The sequence below is a fragment of the Chaetodon auriga genome, chromosome 8, assembly GCF_051107435.1.
Source record: "Chaetodon auriga isolate fChaAug3 chromosome 8, fChaAug3.hap1, whole genome shotgun sequence".
NCBI lineage: Eukaryota > Metazoa > Chordata > Actinopteri > Chaetodontiformes > Chaetodontidae > Chaetodon > Chaetodon auriga.
This window is the reverse complement of record NC_135081.1, coordinates 4,099,674-4,121,712: the sequence shown is the minus strand read 5'-3', so window position 1 is coordinate 4,121,712 and position 22,039 is coordinate 4,099,674.

Genomic DNA, 22,039 nt, shown 5'->3' with positions numbered 1-22,039 from the left:
AAGCGAGCCAAAGCGTGGCCCCGGAGGACAGAGATCCTCGGCATGGCCTCATTGCCTCATAGTATTTTATATTTCACATCAACACTTCATAGCTTAGAGCGCGATGGAATTTCATCACCCCTTATCTGATCACATAAATTACCGTGCTGTATGGGGGTTTATATATGCAGTTGTACATCCTGGATCTTTTTTGTTTGCTGGTGTGTTTCTTTTGTCCCTGTGGCCACAAGGTAAATAGTGTGATATGCAGAGGAATTTCCAGAAGGGATTGTGGAGATTGCTGGCGGAAAATGTTTTAGTGATGAAAAACATCGACATCTGCATCATGTTTTGTCAACAGTCAATCATAACGAAAATGCACAGGCCTTCAAATCCTATTTCCTTAATCAGTCTCTCACTTTAACCCATTGAGTTGAACTCTACCCCACTCATACCTGTCAAATGGCACTGGCTATCTGACATGAGAAAACAAACTGGATGGGCATGTGATTTCCTCAGGCCCCTTTTTAAGGCTTAAAAGCATTCACTGATGTTTTGGGACATCTATCTTGCTGCAAAATACACTTGCAGATATTTGACTGGAATCTCAAAAGACAATGGTTTTTCTCAGTTATCGTCAGCTATGTGTCAGAACAGCACTGACAGCAAAATTAGCCAATTTAACACTTGGCAACAACAAATGACAAACAGAACCAGTCATAAACATGAAACACACAGTCAGACTGAGCTGTTTTACTGTAATCCTGGTGATTTTTTATATATTTTTTTTGTTTCAAGGCTGATTTATTTTCCTTATGACAGACCTGGATGTGTTCTTGGTTGTCTTTGGTTCTCGTTCTTCATCTCCACTTCATAAATGGGCACTCATCATTTAAGAGGCTAGTTCCAGAACACATGTTTCATTATTAAATGACCCTTTTCAGCAACACCCTAATGCTTCACTGTTTTCTCTGGTCATTCCTTAATCATGAAGCCACTGCTCAACCTCAATCTGTTGGTTTTGTCCATTCTAAAACCTCCACTCCAGACCTTCCTCTGCCCTCACACAGGCCAATTCAAAAGCCTTTAAAGCATGGGTCCTCTTATCACATATCACACACCATCACTCAGTCTTCCTGCTTCCCCCATCATTTCTCTCAGTTTTCAATTTTTCTTTACCCCATTTGTTTTCATTCCTTGTGACCCACCCAGTCTCACTGTGTGTTCAGGGCAGCTTGCCCTCCATGTGTAAATGCTGCCTCCAACAACCCATCATGGTGTGCATTTGTCTATTTGTCAATGTGTGTGCTTGTGTGTGTGTGTGTGTGTGTGTGTGTGTGTGTGTGTGTGTGTTGGTCACAGATAGCGAGTAAGATGAGTTTCTGGACTTCACCAATATCTCTGCAAAACAGGCACAGACAGAGCTCGAAGTCCACAAAACCTTCTCCTCGTCCACAATGTGTTAAAGAAAAACCGCACGAGGATCTGAAGATGGCTTTGAGTTGATCTGTCAGTTATTTTTAATTAAAAATGTCAGTCTGAGAGTCAGATAAATGTGTGAGGCATTAGCAGCATTGTGACTGATTCCACAGGAGGGCTAATTGTGCCAGTGCTCTACAGTGCTGATATACTGATGCGTTATGTAACTGCATTAGCAAAATGAGAAAAGAATGTTCCTTCTGAAGAAATTCACAGCTCTTTAAGAGGAAGGAGCTTTGGTCTCTATTCATCTCTCTTCCTCTGGCTTCATCCTTCTCTCTGTCATTACATCTCTATTTGTCTTAAAGTTTTCTATACAAATCAGTGCAAAGTGCAAAGTTATAAGGAATTAAATTAGAAGTGTCTTATCCTTTCATCAAGGTGCTGTGAAATCTTCAAACTTCACAACATCCTCTTGTCCTTTGAGACTCAAACACTGTTTTCAGTGCCACCATGTTGCTTCATTCAACAAGATGAATGAGGCAGGTTGGAGAATTCCCTTTTGGAAGCTTTGTGTAAGGAAATGCCTGAGGACTATCCGTTCAGACACTGTGGAACCCTGCTTGCACACCAAACACTCAACAGCATCACAAAGCAACGCCATTATTTTCAGGTGAGTGTACGTCTGGTCAGTTGGCTGAGCTAAAGCAGTACCACATTTTCATCACATTTTCAACATTTTCATTTTCATTTTCACCAAAGCTGTAGACTCTTAGTCATGTTATCTTACCAGTGGTAAGAAATCAGCACTTCAACTCTATAATTGAACATTTGTTTCATTGTTTTGGTTTTACGGCCCTCAACTTTACTCCTTTGTGTCAGTTTAAAGGATTTCATCAAACTCGTTTCCAGCTACAGTAGGCAGCTGTTTTTGGTGTAAAAGCTTTGATGGAAATTTATTCAGATCTTTCACTTAAGTAAAAGTAACAATACAACAATGTAAAAATAATAAAAGTCATAATGCATTCACAATCCTACTCGTGGAAATGTTAAGAAGAAAAATTACTTAAAATTCTACGGACTCTACGGACAAAGAGATGTAGCTTGAAAGAATTAGAAAAAAGAATAGAAAGAAGAAACAAAACAGAATTCTGCGAGACAAATTGTTTTACATTTTTTTGTTCATTCTACAATTTTTGCATACTTTTACCTCTTTGGGCCTCAAACAGTAAATGTAGTGGAGTGAAAAGTCTAATATATTCCTCTGAACTGTTGTGAAGCAGAGGTATAAAGAATTTTAAAATTGAAGTACTCAAATTCAAGTACCTCTACATTGTACTTCAGTACAGTACTTCAGAAAATGTAATGTTACTTTCCTCCACTTCTCAGGAGTTGGTGGAGACCAAAATATAACTAAAAGGAGATATAATATTATACTTCCACTTGTCAGGTGGAAAGCAATACAACTCCAAATGAATGCTAATGTTGCTCTGTGTCTAGGCAGCTAACAGCTAATAGTAACTAACATGTTTGCCATATTATTTAGAAAATGTTAATGTTGGTATGCCATTGTTGTGTTTACAACTTGTCATACTGCCCCCAAATAAAAATTATAATTCAGGTTTAGACAAAGAACATGAGAAAAGGCAATGATATTAAAAGCAAAACAAGATAAAATAAGAAATTAAAATACCATGAAGGAAATAATATATTATAATTCAAAATATATATAATAATGGGAGCCAATTAAGCAAAGCTGATGTTTAGTTGACATACAATTATCTCAATCTTGTCCTAATTAAGGTGCAGAAAATGACAAGACATCCAGCGTGTCATTTTTCTCTGAACCATCCTTTTGGGCAACCACTCTACTAATATCATGGGAGTTTAGAGGAAGATAGAATTGCATATCATCTGCATAAAAATTAAAATGTCAACTAATTATGTGACCAAAGGCAAGGATGTAAATATTCGACCCCTGAGGTATGCCACAGTTGATTAAATTCTACAGTAAAATATCTGTCCAAGAAGAACCACTTAAGAACCCAGTAACTAAACCCAATGTGATTACTGAGGCAATAGCAGTGAAAAATGTAAGGGAAGTAACATTGTGCATCTCTGAATTCTTTCTTCCAAGCTGCTGAGACTTGACCATTGCATAATATTCCTCATTCTATATCCAACACACAATATGCACCTTTGAACATTTTATGTGAAAGACAGGTAATAGACCTCTTGCCTAATGCATGCTTTTCCATGACAGGAAATGCCAGTGTGCTGTAATTCATGTAGTATTGTATGTATTCTTCATTGGCATGCTGAGAGTGAGGCGGGTAGCAGCTGGCCTTGTTTCTTTTCATCTCTTCTGCCCTGCTGGACTAAATTGCTGCTGCGTTCAGTAGACTTCTGTTTTCCAAATATGCAGTGGTTTTAGAGAAAAAGCCTTGTCAGTTTCCATCACAAACTCAAACTTATCTGATTTTAGAATTCTATCTCAACAATCACCTGTAATTTGACCCTGTTTTGGGACGGCTGGCCCTGCAGAAGAACAAACATGCATTTGTTTTTACACTGATATATTTCTACAAAGAAATTTGAGATGAAAATGGTTTGATTTTGCATCTCTATGTTTATCCTTGCTTAGAGTCTTGCCCCAATGGGCCTCTGAACAGGTAAAATGGTTGAGCACAGAGAGAGAGAGTGTGTGACTGTGGAGGTAAATGAGCTCAGTGATGTTGCGCGAAATGAAAAGAAGTTGTTAGTTGCTTTCATCACAATGTAAACAAGCAGCAACACTCAATAAACATCAATGAGGTATTCCACATTGAGAGTTTTGGCAGGAACTTATTTACTTATTTTGGTACCTTCTGCGTATTACCGCATTTCATGAAACAAGCCTGAATGTTTGAAATTTATTATCAGGGTAGATAAGGTCTATATTCTTGTTTCAAGGGGGTCCAAAACAAACACTCACAAATAGAGCACAAAACATTAATAAAACATTAATATTATAATAACTCAACAATGACAAAAACAAACAACCCATTTTATAGTTACAAAATATTATGGAGAATTGTACTAAGCATTGTTACATGGAAAAAAAAAATTGAAGAACAACTATGACTATTGGGTTTATCCTTGCATCTGCACACAGCCGTGAATGAGTGGTTGTTTGGGCCCTGGTACTCCGGCCCAGCTCCTCTCCTAACATCGGGCCACAGCGGTGGTTGCCCCGCCTGGACTCTGTAGGTGTGTCCCAATTCAGGGGCTGCATCCTTCAGAGGACCCAGCCTACGCGGTCTCTGGAGGCTGGGTCCTGCGGAGGATCCTCCGTCGGCCGCATCAACTATCGGTAAATGAGACGGTCTAGCCTTCGGAGCGTGTCCTGATTGCGTCATGACGTCATAACTTCTTCCCTCCTAACCCGGGAAAAACACACGTACGGGGTGCAGAGATGCGCCCGTACAGCTCCTATCCCTTGTAAGAGGCGCGAAATGTAGCCTATTATACAACTTACAAATTCACCTGATGTGAATATCTTCACAGCTTCGCGTCGGACGGTTCACGCCTCCGCGTCGTCCATTCATTTCTGATAATGGACACCTCGAAGGGCATTATCCCGCTTATACCATGGTCCCTTACGAAAGAAATAAATATGAAATCAATTATTAATACGTTAATGTTGTTTTTTTTACCGTTAACATCGTAAGTTTTTCACAAGACGCGGCTGAGTGGACTATTTAATGTCGCTCGTTGTGACGCGTTGCCAAGGTAACCGGCTCTGGCCACAGAACCTGCAGCTTGGTCGGCGCAACTGTTATATTAGGCCTAATCAGTGGAGGGAAGTGACATGATTGCTTAATGTTATGTTACGTGATACAAAGTATCGTTTCAGAGGGCAAGTGCACCTCTTACCCCTTGTGTGTGTCCAGAGGATGATGGCAAATTTTGTTTCAAAGACTCAAAGTCCACAGATAGTTTCCTAAATCATTTTTATTGCAAGAAATATTATCCACCATTCACTCTGATCATTAAATGTGGTTAAAGGAAACTATAAAATCACTCATGTTGTCTACTGTCTTGCCGTTGTGTTAAATAAACTGTGAAATAACGTATGTTCTGAGTTTCTGTTGCCACGGTTACCAACTAGCGTTTGAGCCAGCGCAATAATTTAGAACAATCAGGCTATTTAACCGGAACTTTTTTATAGTTGTCCTACAACACTTTTTAACGGAGACCCTGCAGCCAATCACAATCGAGTATTCACCCAAAATAAGATATTAGTTGACATGCGAGCTTGTAACATTTGTAAGTGAAGAGTTTTAATAAGGCTAACTGTTAACTGAGCTCCTCATATCAACAGGTCGCCATTATTAAAAAAAAAACAATCGATGCGCAAAGCATCTTGGGATATAGGGAGGCCGTGAAGGATAGAAGCGACGCATCCTCCAAATACAGGGAAAAGGAGGACGCATTTGTCGGCTGCATTTGTCGGATCCTTCGAATTTGGACGAATTGGGACAGCCTTCGCGCAGCGTTATGACGTAAGCGGCCTTCAAATCCATCCTCCGAAGGATGCAGCCCCTGAATTGGGACACAGCTTTTGTGTGTGTGTGTGTGTGTGTGTGTGTGGGGTGGGGGTGGGGGTGGGGGGGTGCTCCTCTTTTAAGTTGGACCTCCTCCCCCAGGTCTCCCCTGCACTGTCGGTAAGCTTCCCCGTTGGAGTGGGGTGTTAACACCTTAGTTCCTTTTAAGTCTGTTTTCTTTTATCTTGAGTGATTTGTTAATAAACCTTTGACTGACATTGAACCACACCTCCTGCCCTCCTTTGTATAACTTACCTGCGTGCCTCTCTACTACAACCTCTACTATCCAGAATTCCCTGGGTGAAAAATCCCAGGGTGGTGTTGTCGGCTTTCCTATCCAAAATTTATATACTCTGATCTTGTCCATAAGACTGTATCAGCCCTCGTACTGCCACATTTGCCGCCATTGTACACTGTATAGTTGCCTCTCTCAGGTCCTCATGTACAGTATAAGAGACAGACATCTCAGAAAGGGACCCAGATTCCACGCACAAGTCAGGCAGGTTAGCTTTGTCCATCTTGTGTTCTCCTCTCAGTTCTCCCATCTGCCCGATGGGAGACCTGGAGTCTGATTGTGCCACATCTGTGGCTTTCCTTGTCCTCTCTGTGGCCAGGAGCTCTGCAGCAGTGACTTTCTCCTTCATGTCAGTCTGTCAGCACCATGCTAGCCACCAAAGGACTTTTCCAGGACTTGCTTGGCATCATCAGGAAGGCAACAGAACTGAGGGGCAGTACGATCCTGGCAGCACAACCTGCACCTACTTGTGACCTCTTAAGCAGGGACATTTCCAACCAAGAGCTTCTGGTCAAATGTTCCCCACTGTTGCTTCACTTCACAGAGCTCTGTCTTTCAGGGAGGCAGCATTTTCAGAGTTCAGAAAAATGAAAGTCACCAAATTCCACAAAGAGCTGGAAGAAGAGTTTTTCCCTCTGTCCCACCGCTAGAGCAGAGCCCAGCTACTTTCCCAAGACAACCATCTGAGGAAAGAGCAACCTGCTTTGGCTGCTAAGCCTGAGGCTTTTCCTCTTGAACTAACTGCCTGACATCGGGAAAGCTATGACGGCTGTCCTGACTCTCGCCACGGCAGCAACAGTGTTTGAATTCAGTATTATGGCATTGCAGACTATGATGCAAAGAAACATTGGGCTGCACATGTCTTAGCTTGCCCCCTCATCAGGCAGCAGCTGCTGAATTGGTGAAGAGGTACACTTCCTGGGGCACAGCCACACCTCAGCCTCATCAGTGGCACAGAGAGATGTTTATCTCAGGAAGAGGTGCCATACAGCCACTGCTGCAGCTGTGTCTCCACATGCTTCTGCAGCTCACCCGGCTCCACGTTCTTCTAGCAAAAACCAATGGCCAGTGTGCACCAGATCCAACCCGCTTGTCTAGCTACCTCACAAACAAAGCTGGTATCAGTGTAAATGATGGGATGTGGGGAATGGTGTCTTAGTCCAGTTGAGCAAAGCAAGGCATAAAGAGCATACTACTGTTCCTGAAAGACCAGTTTCCTCAGCCAGTCCACTTATGCTCCCACTGAGTCTTTTGCAGCTTCGTTCACAGAGACAGATGCTCCACACACAAAACAAAGGCTTAATGCCACACACACAGTGTGCTGGTGTGACCCGTTCACTTCCACAGTAATACATTTTCACTGAAAACATGCATTTCTGACGGTAATGAACTAGCACCAATCTGCCACAATTCAGGGCGAGTACTGGTGATATCTCAGCATGATGTGTTTTGGGATAGGGTTTATACACTCATACAATCATGGATCATGCATTTCTGGCATGCCTTTCCCATGGGAAGTGATGAATCAGCAATTGTTTCACACATCTACTCACCTCCTCATCACGCAGGTAAGGGACATAAGACGACCTAATCCTTGTGCTCCTCTCCCAAGTGAAAGCTACTTTTCCCACAGTACAGCAAGTCGTACAGCATCCACAAACATTTGCTTTCACTATAAACTGGAAAAAGACCTTTCTGCTGCCCCTCCAGCTGTTAATTGACCTGGATATGGAAATTAACTCTACCACCATGAGAAAGTAAAAAAACAGTGAAAGTGTTAAAACACTTTGCTCTGCTGACAGAAACAGACCTTTTGTAGTAAGGACAGACAACATCTGAACAGGCAACTATCAGGTTGGTCTGTCTGACTGCTGGAAATAGCCAGGATCTCCCCTCCCTCAGAGCAGTGTACATCCTGCAGGTACAGAACAGTGCTGCAGACTTGATGCCTCGTGCCGTTCTTTCCCACAGTGATTAAAAACTGTCTCCCACTCTCGCTTTGGGACAGGTTCGGCAAGGTGCAGGTGGATCTGTTCAATTCACGAGAGAATGCCGGGTGTGCGCTGTTGTCCTCCATGAATGCACGAGACAACACGCCTTCTCTCACTGGACATGGCCCTTTATGCATTCCCCCAGTTCCCCTGATTCCTCGCCTCAGCACGCATTCAGGAGAAGAATCTGTGGTCATTCTGGTAGTGGCACAATGCAGAAACACAGATGATGGTGCAGCTGTTGGTGGGGAAACCATGACAGCTTACATGGCACTGAGATGTACTGTTACACCAGGACACCTCAATCTTCCAGCCCATGGTGATAGGCCAATGGCTGTGGGCCTGAATGAGATTGCTTAGAAAAGGTAGGATGCAGAGGTGGGCACTATCCAGTGTGCGAGAGCCGCTTCTACTGCAACATGTTAGGCGTGTTAGTCTAAATCTCATTCAACAAGATGATATCCATTAAACCAGTGCTACATCGGCAAAGAGAGTGACCTGTGTGTGCTGTCACTCTATTATTGTCAACTTTACAACCAATTCCCTCATTTAGACCTAAAGTCTCAATTAACTCTTTATTGTCCTTGATGGGTTCTTCCACTTGCCTCTCAGAAACTGATGAGAGGCAGACAAAGCAACACGTTGACTCTGCCAAGTGCATGCATTGTCTCAGGATGTTTTACGCACAGGAAACTTCAGGAAGACATAGCAGCTGTTTGTTCATTACAGAGGGCACTCCTGAAGCATGGCTCTGTCAAAACAGAGTCTGTCTCCGTGGCTGTCTCACAGGTCATCCGGGCACACTCCACAAAGCCTTATTCTCATGCACGGAAGAGAAGGGAAGAGAGTGGCAGACAGAGAGTTGCGGAGGCCAGCATCTTGGGCTTCTCCGTACCCTTTTATTCCTTTGTGTCAGTACAATGTGTCTGAGTTCTCCTTGACTCATTCAGTTTTAAATGTCTAGTCGGTAGATAATGCATTGCTTTTATGCAAATACAAAATGGTGGGCCTCTAATCCCACAAACATATTTGTGGGGGACCATTCTGATACGTCTCACCTTCTGCAGCAGCAGGACTGTGTGAAGGGAGTGTAATGTCACTCAGCCCCTATTTTTTCACAGGGCTGACATGGTGTTAATCCACTGCACAGCCAGTGCCTCCCTATCTTATTACGCTTTACATTTATTTAGTTATCTGCTTAGGGACCTTGGTGTCACAGGGCATTGACTACATCAGCTTTACCCAGTAGGCTTTTAGAGGGCAAAGCCTTTATGAAATTATGTACTGTAACTCCAGATTCTATGTGTGTAGGCGCAGTCCTCCAAGACTTTGGTCCACTGCTCCACTGGTATTGGCTAAAGAAAATGCTAGCTTTTGGGAGCAAAACTCAAGTCTGTACATTGTATAGTAGCAAGAAAGAAAATCTCCACAACTGCACATACATGTGGTAACACTGTCGCTTCACAGGACGGTTCGATTCCTGCTGTGGGCGCCGGGGGCGTGTCCTCCACCATGCCTTTGGTGCCTGCTGCTCGAGGAAAGGGGCCTTTCTGTGTGGAGTTTGCATGTTCTCCCCGTGTTCACCGGGGGTATATATATACCCCCCACTAAAACATGGAAAAAGAACTGGGTCCCTGTGTGCTGCTGTTGGCTGGCAGCCCACTGCTCCTAGCCTGCTGCGGAGGAAGGACGGCCGATGGATGGGTCAAATGCGGAGAAAATAATTTCACGAAGCATGCCGTGTGCATGTCCTGTGCATGTAGTGTGTGTGATCAAATAAAGTTTCTTCTTCTTCTTAAACCCCATAGTGGCAGCTCTTCAAGGCTGAGCGTATAGTCATAGAATGTGGAGTTACCATATGTAACTAACATTTGTATTGTGTTTCTGTGTATATTTTTGTATATATGTATGGGTTTTTTTTTGTTAATTGCATGTGAAATGGTGTTTAAGATATCATCATTTAGTTATTAGATACCTTCACTAACATTGTGTGCAACTGCTGATGAAGGTGATAGTTAAGAAGTGACATCGTTGTTGATAGTCACTATATGTCTGTAATTGTGTGTCAGTGAGCAACAGTGTATTTATTCATTGCTGTATCAACATCCCTTTACTCAGGCTGTTTTTAAACTGTGGAGTCTTCACATCACTTAAAGCACAATACTGAATTCTTTGAGACTTGAAAAGCTTTAAGTTACTTTAGTAAAGCTGATCTAAGCTGAGGTACGATCTCAGATGTGTCTCTTACTCCTAGTATTTTCAGGAGCTTCTTTTTTTCCTTTTAACACTTTGCCTGAAGTTCCAGAACTTCAAGATGACTGCCTCATAGCTCATCCATATTTCTGTCAGCCTAAAAAGGTGCCAAAATCTATTCCACAAATCAAATACAGGCGTTTACCTCAGACTGCATCCCTGGACGTGCTGTTTGTCTCAGTTTTTCACGGTGAGAAGCTCTGTGTGTGTGTGTGTGTGTGTGTGTGTGTGTGTGTGTGTGAGAGAGAGGTATGGTTGGAGGGTGGTATAAAGTGATTGATGACTAAGCCCATCACATTACAAGGTACATTAAAGGTACATGTCACATTATGAGTGAATTTGACAAAGAACCACCATAATCTATTTCTGTTGCAACACTCTGTCATAAAGATGATGTTAACTAGGTTTCCTTTAATTGCTTATATTTATGTTACAATTGTCTAATGGCCTAGTATACTGGCATGTATGTAAGTCTGGTTCGAGAAGCCTTCAGCCCGAATTTATTGTAATGAAGCAGTTTGATTGTTTTTATACCTGGCATTGAAATGCACCTCTGATCCACGTGTTCTGACTGTAGCAGTGTCTAAGTCTGAAACTGCTTTATCAAAAAGGAGATGGAATGCAGTAAATTCAGATATGAAAATGAGGCTAAAAGCTTGTCACATGCAAAACTACTGCACAGTTTATAATTCTATCTATTTTACAGCTCTGGAAAGTTATCATGGTCACATCCAAGTTACTTCAGTTGACACAGGTGTCAAACATGCTCTAAAACATACATGTCTTTAAAGGGGCACTCCTGCCATTTAGTGTCGTACTTTCGTGAAGTTGGAGGACTTACAAGAGACAGACAAAAAAACAAGCAAACAAAAAAAAAACAACAGCAGCAGCAGCAGGGGCTGAGAAAAACTCCGGATCTCTCACTTCCCAGAATTCAACTTGATAGCATGTTATTGTTAAACCTTGCCTGGCAAACATACACATTTCCAACTCCACAGCCCCAGTTTGGAACAGGCTTTCTGTTATAAATTTACAGTCTCCATGCCAAAACTGAAATTACTCAAAGTGTTTCTTAGCCTTGAAAAACTAGAGCTACACAAGATATTATTCAACTGCTTCACAGGCTGAGTAATACTGAGTAAATGGCATCTAGCATGACCAATGCAGTGTTTGTAGCGGTAACTGAATTACTTTAAAATCCTTCATATGTAGTGTTCACACACACTTCATGCCCAGTTTGAGATGTATCATTTGTTATTAGTCATTAACATTGCAGTTTTTAGAATGAATATTATTTAAAGATCAAACTTCTACCCAATGAGTTACAATTTAACTTCTTACTGGGGAAACAAAATTTTCATTAAAGTAGTCTGATCTCTTTTAATCGCCCTCTCACTTGAGATGCCTGTGTTCTATATGATTCCATCCTTCTTGTCAATGAAATTAGTATCTATTTAAATCTAATCGTATGTTCATTGTAAGCAGTGGTTTTGAGGAAATGCACTTTTTATATTGTAATATTTTCTGTCCCTCCCCTGGACAGAGTTCCCTTGTTATTCCTTTAATTGGATTGTGCCGCCTCCTCTCCATGTCCATCACAGAGAAGAACAAAGGGAGAGAGTAAGCAGTGTGTCAACTTGCTACTAATGGACCATTAGCTTAAATAATTCCCCTTTAATACTTGATTAATCAAGCTTAGAGCATCCCGTGTTGCGTTTTGGGTGAGGGTTGCACACAGTGTTTCTAAATTGAGTGAAGGCAAGTGCAAGAAGCAAGCCGAGGACTTTTTTCTTTTGCCATCCACGGTAAATAGATTCAAGCCATTACAATCCATCGCTTATTGATTTAATGTTGGCTACTTTAGCACAGACTGCATCAAGCCGAAAGGTACTGAGCCTGAGCTCTATCTGCCATATGCTAATGAGACACAGAATTGTTTCATCACACACTCCATGTTCAAACCTGATTGGCGTCTCATCCACCCAGTTGTTTATGTCTAGGTCCTGATTTCTTATTGACTGCATGCTTTACTAAATGTTCTGTTGTAGTATTTGCCCCTGGATCCCACTTGGGGAAAGCAGAACAGGCTGAAAACACAACATCTGACACATTATCTCCTTATAAAGTAGTATAATACATATATTGGCAAAGAGATGCCTATTTGCACATCCTGCAGACGTCTAGCAAGCATTTGTTTGGATTTGTGTTTCTGGCCACCCAACAAATGTGACTCCAATATCAGTATCACAATTCTCACAGCTGTTTTGGTCCCACCAGCTTCTGAGAAAATTATCTAGCTCTTCAGCAGCTCTAATATGTTCACCAGCTAGTCATTTGCTTTGTCTAGCTGCTGTGCGTGTAGTGTATATTTGGTTTATCATAGTGGTTTTTTTCCCTAAAGAGCTGCTGCCTGCAGAGTTTGTGGGCTGTAAAACCAACAATGGGGACAAGAGGCAGCAAGAGGCTAAATATCTGCAGAGGAGGGAGAAAGCAGAGTAGGGTGATAATTCTCTGTGGCTTTATTACTACTCATTCGACCCATTATTAATCCATTGTTAAAAAGTATTCATTAGTGCAGCTTTAAGTGATAGGCTTTAAAGTCTGGAGCCCTGCTTTATAGAGACCTGTAGTTGGGTTAAAAAGTTAATTTTATCTTGAGACTGACGTTGGTGGAAATGCTAAGGTTTTATCAACTAGCTCAGCTCAGCAATGCAACTGACTTTTGTGACTTCACATATTAAGAAATTTGGGCCTGAGTCCTCCTTCAGTGATCTTGAAAATTTAGACTATTTCATTGGAATTTGATCATTAGTTTGCCTGCGACACTCATGACAAATATCCCAATCCTGGGTCCAGCAGCTCATGGAGCAAAGAAACTGTAATTCAGAACTTAAGAATCCATTTCCCTCTCAGTTTAAGTTTTGTTAAAATAGACATTTTGGGTGAACAGTAAGGGAACATCTGTAAAGACAGCAAATCAGATGAAATCCAAATGTAATGAATGATAGAAAAAGCTGAAGTAAAAGTCTATCCCTGCCACAATGCTTCCTCTCCACAGAATGTGCTTGCAGAGGTTTCTTGTATTGCTTTTTCTCTATAGGGCTGAAACATGGGACAAAGGTTCAGTTCATACATTTGTGGCTGAGTGATTCTGCTGTCAAATGCCTAACCACATGCTTAAGTAATTGCCTGGATCACTCTTGCTCTGCTTTCTTTGTCTTGCTTTGTGGTTTTGACAGGTAAGCTCTGGAACTGTCTGAGAATCATCCAAATAAGATGATCACTTTCAAAAATTAACTGTAAGTCTTCAATCAACAGTTTCTACTTCGTTCTGTAGCATAGTTTTCAAATGAAAACCAGCCAGTGTGATGGAAATCACAGGCTTTGAACAGTGCCTTTCAATACCTTCTATTTTCAACACTTTCACACCAAACTGGTCACGTTTAATATACTCAATGTACTGCAGTAATATCTTAGAGAGGGTATCTTGCAATCAGAGATCAATGGTGATAACCATACCTCTAAAGCTCTCCTGTATACTCTGTTTTGCCAGTCAGTAGGTTACTGCTTGCAGTGTATATAATGTTGAACTTATCATCAGTTGTTTGGTAGACTGTCTGAATTACTGACGCCTATCTAAAGAGGGAGGGAAAAGTAATGTTACGGAAATGATCATTTACCAAGTGCTATGTGGTAGAACTCTTATAGTTATAACAGCAGCATCTGGCTTAGTGTAAGAAAACAGCACAAATGACTGATTTTATAATTTTAAATGAATTGCATTACTCATTCCATTGATCCATGTTTCTTTGTCAAGAAGTTTTGATAGTACATCTGATATTGTTTCAGCACTTCTTTAACAGGGATGTACCCAAATTCAAATACATTATTCAGGAAAGCACAAATACAATGGAAACGAATATTTCTTCTACCACAAGTTGCTCTTTATTTGGGGGAAAAAAGTCAGCTCCATGTTTGACTTGTCCATGCATCAGCCATTATGTTTGAATTCAAATGAATTCATCATTGTGGATAAAAATGCCTATTCTTATCTATAACTGTCCCTCTTTCTCTGCAGTTGTATTCTATCAGTGGGTTGACCTCAGCATAGTCAAATCAGGTTGCATCTTGATCACTTATTTAAATCATCATCCAGCTAAGTGACACGTATGTACATATGACAACGTACCCAAGATGTTGCATGACCAACAGGAACATGGTGGTCTGGCTAAATAGCAAATGCTGATATGCTCATGGTGGATCCTCCATTGGTGACTTCTTTGTTTGTCACATTGCTGAGGAACGTCTTCTGTCAGTGAGGTGTGTGAGGCTTTTCTGCTGTTCATTCCCAGCACCAAGAGGAAGTGACTGAGGGAGCTGTAAAAAAAAGTTTTTTTCATTAAATAAAATTCAGTGATTTAACAAAGTCATAGCCTCACACAGGCTTAATAACAACAATATAAGGCTAGTAATTCAAAATCAAGGAATACTGTATATATTAATTGGAGCATTTGAAGCATTTTTTGAATGTAAGAAAGATTCTGTCAAAATCAACACGAAGAGGCATCTACCTTACTCCCTCTCCCTCAGTGACTGCCGCTTCACTTCCCCCTCCACCTGTGGATTGGCAATTTTCACATTGGTGTGAAATGTAATTAGGGCCAAAAATTCTTTAGTTTAATAAATTAGCCTTGTTTTATGCTAAATCTCTTGGCTGGACTCTCCGCTCGTCACAGATGTTGTTGCCCCAGGAGACCAGTCCATACAAGATGGCCAGCGCCACCACAGAGTCAAAAAAAAAAAAAAAATGAAAAAAAAAAAGGTGCTCAGGAGGGTTCCCTGCACTCCAAAAGATTGACCCCCCCTCTGCTCTAGCCTTTTTTCTAGAGCATTTTGGAGAGGTGGAGAGTAGTTATACCTGCAGAAGTCTATCACCAGCTCTTTGGTTTTCCCTGCATTGATCTGCAGGTGAGTCCCCTGGCACCAATCCAGACTACCCGTCATCCCCATCTGTGATGAGACCAACGTTTGCAGAGTCATCAGAGACCTTTTGCTGGTGAAAGTTAGCTGATTTGTCCGTGAAGCCTGCAGTGTATAATGTAAATACAGAAACAGATCATTTTCATGGTTGACCGGCTGGTCCATCGGTGTGTGAAGGAGAACTACCACAGCTCCTTCCTCTTGTTGCTGTCAGACTGTACAATCAACACTGCTCATATACTGCAGATATACCCAAACTGACAAATTCACTCATGTGCAGTACCAGTGTATACTAAACTGCAATGTCAGTATTTCCTCTTTACAATAATGTGAACTCACCCACTGCCTCATTTTACTTTTTGTATTGTTTACTTATCAATCATAACTTGGATTTTTTACTGATGCATCTTACTATTGCACTATCCCTTTGCTGCGGTAACGCTCCAAATTTCCCTGGTGTGGCATCAATGAAGGATTGTCTTATCTTAAAGGGAGAAGGCTCCCCACTCCTGGTTTATAGAATAATTCTGGTTTATTACAACTTGGGTTGCGATTGCTAGTGGCAATAATATCAGTGTACTCACCATGTTAATTGTGGATGTGAGATGGGAGAAACCTGATAAGCCAGACAGTCAGACAGGTTTTTAACAAATCCCCAGAAAAAAGAAAAACTAATTGTAGAATTATTATTCAATCCATTTATTTTAAACATGCATCAAATTTCAGGTGTGCTTACTTTAAATTTTACCTGAAAACAAAGTGGTTTTGTTAATTTTCTAATCTAATCTAATCTGATCAACTGCGTGCTTAATTCATCAGACTTGTAACAATGTTGTTGTTCCTACATCTCAGCAATTACTTTGGTGAGTATAATGTTATCACAACCTATTGAAACCACAGCCAAAACTGTAAAACTGAGACTCTAATAAGAATAGCTTTTCAAACATGCTTTTATCATGATTTTGGTCTGATATATGTGGATACACCTCAGGTTTTACAGCTTTAAATCACAATAGTTTTATTATTTGACATCCCATAACATTGCATCTGCTAATATGTGCACACAAATAACAAAATGACCTGTATTCTTTTAATTTTAAAGGAGCAATTGCCAATTTTACCAGTTTTACCGCTTATACTTCCAGGACTTTTTATGCTTAATTGTGACACTTGCACACACATGTTTTATTTTGCTTTGTCAGCAGTGACAGGTCAGTTTCCCCTATTTGTAAATCACCACCTGGTTGCTGCAGAGAACACACATCATCACATAGACACACTGAAACATACAGTCCACATAAAGAGGTAGACACCTACAAAAACAGGCGCGCACTCTCCATTAAAACACTAACCTACCTCCATAATTTAAGAGTCTGGTTGGCGCAGTTGTCTGCAAGGTGCGGTGGGAGTGTGGGATGGGATGAAGCAGGACTGGAAGTGACAGTAACATTTTCTGCAACATATTCAAACACACTGCAGCTCTTTAAAAATGCATGTTGTTGTGTACCAACAGTGTGCCTTAACAAAGCTCATCAGGCCATTTAATGGAGACCATGGAACATTACACAGACATACACCAAGGCAGCCCATAGACACTTACAGCGTACGAGAAATCACAATCACGTTCACTAGGACAGACTGCACAGTGTAAAAAGCGATGGGAACTGTAGAGGGTAAGGGAATGATTGTGTGTTATGCTTGAACAAATAAATACACATTTTAAATCATTCAGAATGACAGTTTTTTTTAAACAAAGAAAGACCTGGACAATGACAAAGTGCATTAATATATATTAAGACAATTTGTTTCAGTTGAATGAAGTTGTATATGGTCATGAAACATGCTCTGTATTGTTACTTTATTTTGTCATTCACTTTGTATAATGTTTGCTTCATTTGTTGACCGGATTTCCGAGCTAATTATTCTGTATGTCTGCTTATAGAATCTGGTCATATTCTTAATTTTGTTTTTATTCTAAGCAAATCAAGTATTGTGTATCCAAAGCCTGATTTAACTTCGAGCCATGGAGCTTCATTGTTGTCTAAAAACTATTGAACACACATCAGTGAGCCATACTGTTGCACTTGGTGACATGTTCCTTCATTAGCATGAACACACACCATCCTGCTGCCAGAAAAACTCATTATATCACCAAATGTGGTTTAATCCACAGTTGAAAATAATCTTCAACAAATGCACTACGTTCTCCTGCTCGAGTAAAATTTGGAGAAAAAAATATTTGTGCCCATATATTACATATTTCTTCTTCTGTAAGAAACAATGGGCTTGGGGCAGAGAGGCATAGAGAGGGTAGGGATGTCAGAGAATATCGTAAGACAGACAAGCATACTGCTTTTCTATTCTTTTTCCCCCCCTCTCTTTTCAGAGTCACAGCACGCTTTCATTTTAGCTAATTATGCTTCCTTGTGTATCGCCGCTCCTCCGTCCTCCAGCCCGTGACCCATAAATCGCCCGAGGTCCAGCATCATCAAGGATGTTCCAATCACTTAAATGCCTCTCTGAGGAGATGAGGAGCGAGGAAAAACAAGACATCCAGTGGAGACTGGAGAGAGGAAACATCCATGCGGAAATCCTTCAGCGGGAATGTGGAAAACCTTCAGAGGGTATGTGTTCATTGAGTGGTCACTGCAGCTGATCTTTAGGGACAGTAAGAGGAGTGGTGCACTGTGGAAACAACATTACAACAATAGTAATATCATTGAATTACTGCAGTAATGCAGTGGAGACAGGAATAACATCACCAATTGTAGCTGTAACATAACAAAAAATGATTAGTTACGTGTAACCTAAGTAATGAATCAATTGTAGAAGACACTGTGTCTGCTGTTTCTTTATTAGTCCAGCAGATTCTTCTTTTTTTCTTGCACGTGCATCTTAGCTAATTTAGGGAAAATTAGACACATTATTTTTCCAACAGAGCCACACATAGTTAATATCAAACATGTTTCGGCTATATAATATCTAGTCTCAGTCTGAAGAGGCAGATTTACTATACCTGCAGCTTTACAGTATAGATTTCATTCAGAGCATTTATAGCTGTTTTTATTGCTGCCTTCTGTCTGTTTTGTTCAGTAATATCTTTTATTCTTCATATCAATATATAGACATGAAGCAGATCGAGCCCATTTTCTCCAGAAAAAGAGCCTTATAGGTTGACTTTGCAAGTAGGCTATTACCTCAGCAACCTCTAGTGGCCATAGCAATTATGACGGGAGCTAAGGAGAAGTATAAAGAGCAGGAAAGTCTACAGGGTGGTTGGGTTAATGGATGGGTCAAACAAAAACAGGACTTTCTCCCAGGAGACCACTTTTTGTGTCAACAGTGAAACCAAAGTCATCATTGACCCTTATTAAGTTACATTACATCACGCACGTAAAAGTAACATACTTATTTTAATTTAATGAGCTTTTCCTAAATCTAAACAAGAACTTTTCTGGGCTAAACCTAACCAAGTACTTTTGGGGGCCTAAACCTAAGCAAAGTGCAACCGTTTCACAATGTTGACGACATTGAGGACCAAGGTCGGGTACGCAATGATCCGCCTTTGTCATCATTGTGTTGGGAGTTTGTACTTTCATGCAGACATGTAAAATTTGAGGATTTTTTTTTATTAATCAGTGCAGCATTATTGGCAGATCTCAACACAATGGAGCTGAATACAATTTTGTTTGTGTTGCTCACAGGCTGGAAAAATGTCATTTGTAAAATTTAACAGCTTTCCAGAAACGCTGTCCCTCTTGCTGTGAGTAATCCACAGACCTCGCCAGCATCAGCCTTCACTGGAATTAGTTTGTAATTCAGAGCTTTTTCTGGGAACTGCAAATCCTCCAAATCACATGACCAAATATATCATGTGCACCCTCCCTTTAGAATAACAAATAGAGGCAGTGCATTGTCTGTCCGGTTTGAGCTACCCAAAACTGTTACAACTCACTGTTGATACATCTGTTTTATGATGTTTTTTAAAATTGAGGTTTGGAGAAAGGTCATATTTTGTGTTAATAACTACATTGTTAAGGTTCCAGTGACCTTTGCCATAGTTAAAAGCAAGCCATGTTGCTTCATGGTAGCAAACAGTGCTCTCCTGTGTTAAAGTCCCATGGTTTAGTGACACATCCATCTACCCGGACTTCCTAATCTCTGTGCAAGCAAGCTGGGCAGGAATACAGGGTATAGGACCCAAAAGCAGACTACAAAAGGTAGAGCTGGTGAAGTTCAATGATTTTATGGTAAATAGGCAATGCACATAGGCTTGACCTGAGGAATACTTTGAAGCATCATGTGATGGGTTTAAAGAATAAACCACAGATGCTGCAAATAGCTGTTGAAGATAACTCACAACACAGCGAGGGGAGATAAGTGCACACTGAACAGCAACCTTATGGGATGATGAGGCAAAACCAAGGAAGGGTGTCCCAAACGAAGACAACAAAGACAAACAAATCTGACAGGGAGGAAGGCAGGAATCAAAAGTCCAATTAGTGAAACCAGTTAGGGTGGGCCAGACAAACATTACAGAAACACACAAAGACAGGAAGAAAAGTTAGTGAAACAAGAGGAGAGGTGACTGTTACAAAATACAACAGGAAACAATAAGAAAAAAAATAAAAACGTAACCAAGGGAACAGGACGGGATATCGTCACCTTATTAAAATAATTGCCTAAGTCATTTTTCGACAAAAAATATTTTTTGCCTAAATCAACTCCTTATGATGCTGTCCACCTCTAGTAGAAGTTTTCTGAAAAACTTGAAAAAATGACTTAGGCAATTATTTTAATAAGGTGACGATATGACATTGTCACTTTACAACGTCACCAGACGAGATCTTTTCTTTAGCCTCTAAAGTGGGACAGTCTCGTGCTGCAGCCATTACTTGTAGAGCCAGCGTGTTTTTTACAGCATGCAACAATACAGTCAACATTTTCATTTAACAACAACAAGGCAATACAACCAATAGTATTCCACATAAACAACATACTAACCTTCCTGCTCAGTACATAGTGTATGACAATAAAGGTTGCAATGGAAAATGATAAAAAAAAAAAAAGGGGGGGGTTGTTTTTCCAGATAACAAACGAGGGACATCCAGATCTTATTGAATTGAGACTCTCAATTCTTCAGGGAGAACCTGGTGTTGGCCATTTCAGTGTTGCACAGTGTAAAGTGGGAACTTCCTTGTACTATACTGATTTGCTGGATTGTAAAAGGTTACGTCATATAACACCATTTCCAAAAATGTTGAGACGCTGTGTAAAATATAAAACAGAATGCATTTCATTTGCAAACAAACTTTTGACCAGCAACAATTTTACGAAGTGTTCCCAAGCCATTATAGTAGTATCCTTTATACAATCATGTGTTCACAAAGTGGTGAACCCCCTCCATCCTTATTTGTGGACGACTGAGCCCTTGAACTCTAATAACTCATACCACTGTGGTGGTCACAAATACGAATAGCAAGCTAGCACTCCACCACTGACCCAACTCAACCACAAACAGACACCTTTAAAACCACCAAATCCATGAGAATTTTTAACATAACGCTACACAAACAATCAAGATGCTAAAGCAAGGCTCAAAAGTCAAAACACAAGAAGAAAATTCCCCGGCTGAGAGGCAGCCAGATGAGCATTTCCCACACCAGAAGCCTCTCTTCTGATGCTGGTACAGAGGCTTTTAAACACTTCAGGTCAGGTGCACCTTATTAAGCAATCAGATGTAGCACACCAGGCAGAGCTAGAGAGGACAGGAGAGGAAAAGGGACAAACAGCGCAGGCAACACATACAGCTGTTACACCTAACACTTAACATGTCAGCAAGTATCAGGGTGGTTACTACTTATCTTAATGACATTACCGCCAAAAGCCTTGCATTCAGTAGTAATCAACAATACTGTCCAGAAAACAGTCTTTACAGAGCCTTTGCTGTGATTATGGTTCTCAAGTTTAAGTTACTAATGATAGCCATTAACATATATAATGATAAATCAAAACACCAAATTTCAGTGCCAACAAGCCTCCACACTTCAAGCCCACTTCATGGAATGCAGTCATCTACCTCGCACTGTGCACTGTGCAGATCCTCCTGCGTGACTGGCTTCCTGCAGTGTTGCCTGAGTCTGTGAATGGTTGCTCTGTTCCTTGCTCTAAACAACATGAAGCTGGCCAGTTTAATTTTCCTAAAGTAGCTCCTTTTGCTTTTTCAGTTCAGCAGCTGTTTTTCCTAAATCTGCAATGCTGACCATTAGTGAGTCTGTTCAACCGTCAGACCTTTTCCTTGACTATTATACATGTTTTTCTCTGGAATGTTACAAATCTAAGACAGTCCAATTAGGGTATATTTTATTAACCAAAGCGACAAACAGCATTTGGAATGATTCATCATTTGAAGGTGATCAAGCTAGTGAGAAAATAAAGACACAGTCCACCAGCAGATGGTGATGCGGTGATGCTAAGAGCTGTCACCGTGGTCAACGGGGAGTGGCCTTTAAATTCCACATTAGTTACTTGGGAAC